At 33.4% G+C, this 6,613-nt stretch overlaps 1 protein-coding gene across 10 annotated transcripts in view; it reads left to right on the top strand.

Annotated features, from left to right (window-relative positions):
* Positions 1-6,613, top strand: part of LOC106876180 (TWiK family of potassium channels protein 18) — a 321,498-nt gene that overhangs the window by 269,286 nt on the left and 45,599 nt on the right. The window contains exon 5 of one of the 10 annotated variants that reach the window (XM_014924617.2): positions 3,539-3,660. The exons of the other annotated variants lie outside the window; for them this stretch is intronic. The gene's annotated coding sequence lies outside the window, so the exon portion shown is untranslated. The remainder of the gene's footprint in view (positions 1-3,538; positions 3,661-6,613) is intronic. 10 annotated transcript variants of the gene reach the window in all.

Genomic DNA, 6,613 nt, shown 5'->3' with positions numbered 1-6,613 from the left:
AAAACATAATGTTATATGTCTGCATTATAAATATTTAATGACAAACATAATTCAAATATCAAAGATTAGCAGTGATATATAGATATATAGACAGAGTATGATTAACGATGAAAGCTTCTGATGGGTAATAACTTGCACATAATTCTTTCAGTATATTTGAATCACACACACGCGCGCGCACACACACATACACACACACATATATATATGTACATATGAACGGCGCAGAAATGCCGGAGAAACAGTATACAGCACGTGGCAAAGTTATGAAGTGCAAATATGTAGAAAAGTTATATAAAAAGGGGAAGAGAAATGCCTTTATTTCACATAGTTTTGATATATTTTAATAAAAATATATAAGCATATACATATTTTATGGATTGTAAAAGTCTCATAAAATGTAATGATATCCAACTTGTTTTCACTATTTAAATTAGTTTTTCAAGTGACATTGTGAAGTAATCATTCCTTGACACAAAGGAATCACACAGTTTTGGATTTCTTGAAAAGTAAAAATGAATGGAGAGAGTGGATAAAAGGAGGCAATACGTAGCCAGAGGGACAACTACCCCTTCAGCATTATTGAATAGTGGTAAATAAATATAATTTTGAAACATGAATGTATAGGGATCAGGTGGTCAAGTTTGCATATTAAGGTGTGGTCTGTACTTGTTTAGGCATTCTTGTAAGGAAACGGAATCTCTGCATTGATATAATGGGAAAATATGGAAATTCGGTGTGTTATTTCTTACGCAGCTATCAATGTGTTCGCTGAGAGCTATCTGGCTGTATTGAGGAAAACGAATCTGTTCTTTATGCAGCGAAACTCTACGTCTCAAAGTAAGTCTCGTTTAGTCCGCATAATTGTGATCACAACCTGAGCAGGTTAGGATATAAATTAAGTTATGGGAGGCACATGTGAAGTTGATCTTAATTGAAAATTTTCTCCTTGCTGGAAAGTAAATTCTGAGCCTTCAGTTAGGTATGGGCAAGTACGACAATTAGGTCGTCTGCATTTTTTAACTGTTAAGTATAGTTTTGCATTTGTTACGAGTCTCTTAAGTGATTTGTTTTATCTTTTGCATTTGAGGAGTTTATGTGTATTCACAATGTTGTTCATGTTCGGGTCTTGTGTGAGCAGAGGAAGATTTTGTATAATTGTGTAGTATGCTTCATTGTTTCTGGGGTTCTGGGTTGATATGTATGGGAATGAATTAAAGTGAGGTGTGGTGTTTTGTTTTATTGTCCTTAGTGTGTTTGTGTCCAATTTTTTGGCACGTTTAATTCCATGGTCTATAAGTACGGGTGGGTATTGACGTTCAATGGGTGTTATTTTGAGGTCTTGTAGGCGTAGTTCCCGAGTAGTTGTATCAGATACAATTGCACAGATCTTTTTTGCTAAATTAAATGGGATATTTATTTCGGTGTGCTTAGGATAGCATGAGCAGCAAAGGAGATAGAGTTTTGGGTCTGTTGGTTTGTGGTAGATTTCGGTTGCAATTTGGTTGCTGGATTTTTTTAACAACCAACATGTCCAGAAATTGGAGCTGTTAATTGCTTTATTCCATTGTAAATTGAATATTGGAGTTTATATGGTTCAGTGTGGATTTGAATTCCAGAAGTTTATGACAGGTTTCATTCCAGATGATAAAACAATCGTCTAGGCACCATTTCCAGTGTTCTCTTATATACTGGTGGAATGGGAAATGGGGGTCTACATTTTTAAGGTAGATTCAAAGAAACCTATTATTAGGTTCGCAAGGACAGATGGTGCTTTTGTTCCCATCGTAATACCGCATTTTTGGCGATAGCATGTTTCATTGAATAGGAAGTAATTGTTTTGTAGGGTGAAATTCAGAGATTCAATTACAAAAGTCTGGTTTATGCAGTCAGGGAGAAGTCCGGGGTATTTTTTTAACTAGAATTGTATTGCTTTTATTCCGTAGTCATGTGGTATGTTGGTGTAGAGGTTCATGGCATCCAAGGAGACTAATAGTACTTCTTCGTTGGTGGTCTTTGGTAGATGCTCTAGCATGTTCAGATCGTCTTTAATGAAACTTTTAATGCATCTGAGGATAGGTTTCAATAGTATGTCCAGAAAATTGCTTAGGCGGCGTGTTTCACAGGCTGGGCCCGCTATAATCGGCCTTAATTTTAAGTCTTCTAGTGTTGGGATATTTATGTATAGACCATGTATTGTACTCTATGATTACTTGTGTTAAATGGGAGTCCAGGAAGTAATAATTCGTTTTGGTGCGCAATGTCCACTGCCATTTTATGGTGTGCATATATATATATATATATATATATATATATATATATATATATATATATATATATATATATATATATTAATACCCTTATCCAATGTATAGTTGATCTAGATCCATTACAGGATAGGAAAAACAAATCTCTTCAAACTTTTAATTAATCAATATTATCTCATATTATAAAATTAAATCGGGTATTTTTTTAATATATAATTTAATGATTATTCAACAATTAAACAATTAAACTATTAAGTTATTACAGCAAGAATTTTGACTAGCTCATAATTATTGAAGAAATAACCAATTAAACCATTAAATTATGAACATAGAGATTTTTATGAGTATGAATGTATAGAGACATAACTGTGTGGATCATACCATTCGACGTGAGTAATGACTTTTATTAATAATAAATTCTATTAATATCAAATTTTATTATTCTTCAGTGAAAATTATTGAGCTTGTGAACTAGTAATAGCTTTATAGTTTTTAATTCTTGAATAAAAAAATAAATTTATGTATAATTAAATCGAAACAACAAAACAGAAAAACCAAATAAGCTATGATTATTGCACAACAGGTTACTATAAATTAATAATTAGCCGTTTTAAGTGGGGAAAATTGATTGCGATGAAACATTAGCGGTTTTTAGTAAAGGAATTAGAAAGAACGGACGAAATTATGATCACAAAGAAGGAACAACTTAAATTGATATGTGATGATGAAGGAATATAACGAGATATGCTAGGGCCAAGGAAAAATTAAAAGATTATTCATTTCAGGTAAGATTCAGATGTATAAATGTGTATAACGTCAGTATATATGAATACGCAAAAAGAACATAATGGATATGAGATGAAGATTTATAATAGAAAGGAAAGCTTCATGCGAAAATCATAAGGAAGCGTTGCTAAGTTCGATATAATGATGCAAACGTAGACGATATATCAAGAAGAGTTTCTACAATGATGATAATTTATAGATCTTGACTTTTGCATAATAAACTAGGATACGCATTAATGATCGTGGTACTTTGCTTATCTTGAAAATCATGTGCAACAGTGATGTAAAACATCTAGGTGATCGATAGCAAAACACAGGAAAGGGTACGTCCTAGGTTTTGGGGATACATTGTTTTATGGTTTCATTGTATTTTTACTTGCTGTGTTTAGATGATTTATGTCAGTTCTTCGCAAGCGTTCTTATACTGATGAGGCTAATTCCATTAATGTATCTTCTCTTGAATCTTTGCAATTTATCATATCCAGGAAAGATAGGAACAAGAAAAGAATACCAGGGAGTTGTTGATGTTCTCGAAAATGTCTGGATATAGTGATTGCTGCGATACCCGGAGGATGGGACAAAACAGAAAGGATGTAATGAGAATGAGGTAAAATGACTAGTTTTGAAAATACTGAATGCTGATGGTGGAGGCTAGTAGGATCAGAGGAACTGGGGCAATTACAGAAGCGGAGAAATGTCAAAGAGGAGGCAATGCCCCACACATTAGAAACTGGAGCACATCCGGAAGTGACATTACTCCAATCAGTTGTGTTATTCTGGGTGCGGTCATGAATGATTGTGCAGTGGCACCTGCCGAGTTTTTAAAGTAATACTCCGTTGTGGTATTCAAGTACGTTTTACAGATTGTCTGGCATAGAAAAGAATGATTAGGTGATCGAATGGGTTTCTAGCGATGTTAAATGTATTATTTCAGCAGATGTGATCCCCATTGTCAGTGAGAAACAACAATTAGAGGAAGGTCGTGTGAGGTATTACTTTGGAAAACCATGTAAATACTCTGTCATACGTATTTTAGTTATTTATGTTCTGACTTGAACTACGATATAACTTGTAAGGAGCTGTAACGAGGTTTGATATTAATCAGTTGGGGGAACACCGGCTGCAGGTAAAACCTTTCCGAGGCATGTAAACTGGGGTGCTATTTTCCAGTTATCCTTGCATGAACAAAATGCTACAAGCACCTGAAGTTAACCAGAATACACATGATCCTATTTACATGGCCGTACAATGTTGGGCGTGGGGCACCAAAGTAATGTTTATGAGATTAAATTTGCAACCAAGTCTGATGAAATTTCTGATAGCTTAGTTTTAGAGTTTTGGAAGAAATCGTATACATCAAATGATATGATCGGTTAGTAGAATCGATAGAGTATCAGATAGAGTATTTAATTACAATCTTTACATTCTGAATCGAGGTCCACTGCATTATACATACCTGCTACGCCATATAGGGTTTAGAGAACTGAGGATGATATGATCAAGTACCCCTTCCTTGCAAAAATTAAGACGTGTGATCACATATTATTGGATAACTTTGACAAACAAAGCTCAATAAATTGACCATCATTGTCCGCACTAAATCATAGCTTTATTAATCGATGATAATAATCGCGATAAACAGTAATAATTTATTGATAATGATATTTAATAACACATAATCCATATTTCGAAATAATCGTTTTGATCGATCATTTCTCATATTTTTATTATTAGGTTTTTGTTCATTTTGTTACAAAAATGTGAAATTTTAAATTTCTCAGTTTTCTTTCATCACCACTCAACAGAGCAATTAACGGAATTTCACAAATTATTCCCCTGCCTTTCAAATTTTTCATGCTTTCTCAAAGCAATGCTGAGAGCGTTTTTCCTCTGCTGCAAAATACCATCCCAATAATCCATATGGACTTCGCAATTAATTTGCGTATGAGAAATCCTTTTTAACTTTTAGTTGAGTACACTCTTTTTATGTCATCTGATTTTGTAGCTAATTTTTTTGTCTTTCATTCAGATGATATTTTCGGGATATGTTATCTAAGGAAAGGTGTTTTAGGAAGAACATGCTTTGTTCCTAACAATTCTATGATGTTAATATAATAAGTCATTGGCTGTCCTATACTTATTAAAGAAATCAGAAAGAGTATGCATTTGCGTGACTTAGTGACACGCAAATGCATAGGTATGCATGTCGATATATATATAAAAGACCTTGTTAAAATTAGCTCATACAGTTTCAATAAGTATAAATATTTTTGAAAAGCATTATACGCGTTTGAAAAAATAATCGAAAGCGCTAACAAACACTAGAAAGAAACTTGATCCAAAAAGATTACTCACGCTCTGATAAAGAGAATATATATATTAGATCGTTAATCACTACACACATATTTTTACTCTGCTTGTTTCTCTCCTTGTTTCTTTCTGTGTTCCTTTCTGTGGAAGAGCGTAGGCTCGAAACGTTAAAGACTTTTTCAATTCCCAAGCGTTATACTAATACATCTGTTTGTTTTCTACACCACCTGTCTCCGTCTTTTTTTGTGTGTGTGTGAATTCTCCCTATATACATAGAGACAGAGATAGAGAAAGAGAGATTTCAATCAAAATGTCCGTATATTTCTCCTCCACAGATGTACTTACCTACAGACAAAGATCTCTCGATACTTTCTGAGAATGTTTTTTTTTTCCTGTTTTGTGAGTAAGAATAAAAACAACATTCGGTTTGTCTATTGTTTGAATTGTTCGCAATTTTATTTAGGTATTTCATTTTGGTAGCATAGCATTGCATAACATTGCATGTGTATATGTCTTGCGAGTTTAAGTGTTTCTTTATATAAGTTTCTTAATCGTTTCCGAGAATACAAAAGTTATCATTCTTCTTGTTCTCGGTCGCCAGATTCTCGTTATCCCTATTTCCAGATCTTTATATTTTGATAATTTCTACGTTTTTCGTAGAGATATATTGTCGTCCGATACATGTATGGATGTACAGTAACTAGCTTGTCGTTACTTTTGTCTATTTCTACACTTAACTTCGTAAACATGTAAGTATTGTATGTTCCCTATTAAAAGGGAATGTGTGTTATATTTCAAAGTATTCGCTGGAATCAAAATACATAGTATGAAAATACGTGACCAGCCATATTTGCATATGTTTACAAATATTATTTCCTTATATTTGTGATGCTGGTTCTATTCTTCAATCTTTTGAGCAAACCACAACTCACCGAAATTGTTCAAGACGCTGGAGACTATTACAAAAACTGCTGCTACTGCTACAACAACAGCAACTAGAACGGCTACTACAACTAATGATGATAATGATGATGAGGATGATGATGATGAGGAGGAGGAGGAAGAGGATATAGCGGAAATGCTACATTGTAAACTGTGCGAAAAGCGGGGCTAGAGAGTGGCAAAACGTGATATGAGCACAAACTGCTGAGAGTGGCTGAGTCAGAGACTAATAATAATAATAGTAATAATAATAATAATAATAATAATAATAATAATAATAATAATAATAATAATAATAATAATAATGA

Source organism: Octopus bimaculoides, chromosome 1, assembly GCF_001194135.2.
Source record: "Octopus bimaculoides isolate UCB-OBI-ISO-001 chromosome 1, ASM119413v2, whole genome shotgun sequence".
Classification (NCBI taxonomy): Eukaryota; Metazoa; Mollusca; class Cephalopoda; order Octopoda; family Octopodidae; genus Octopus; species Octopus bimaculoides.
This window is presented reverse-complemented; position numbering and strand designations above follow the sequence as displayed.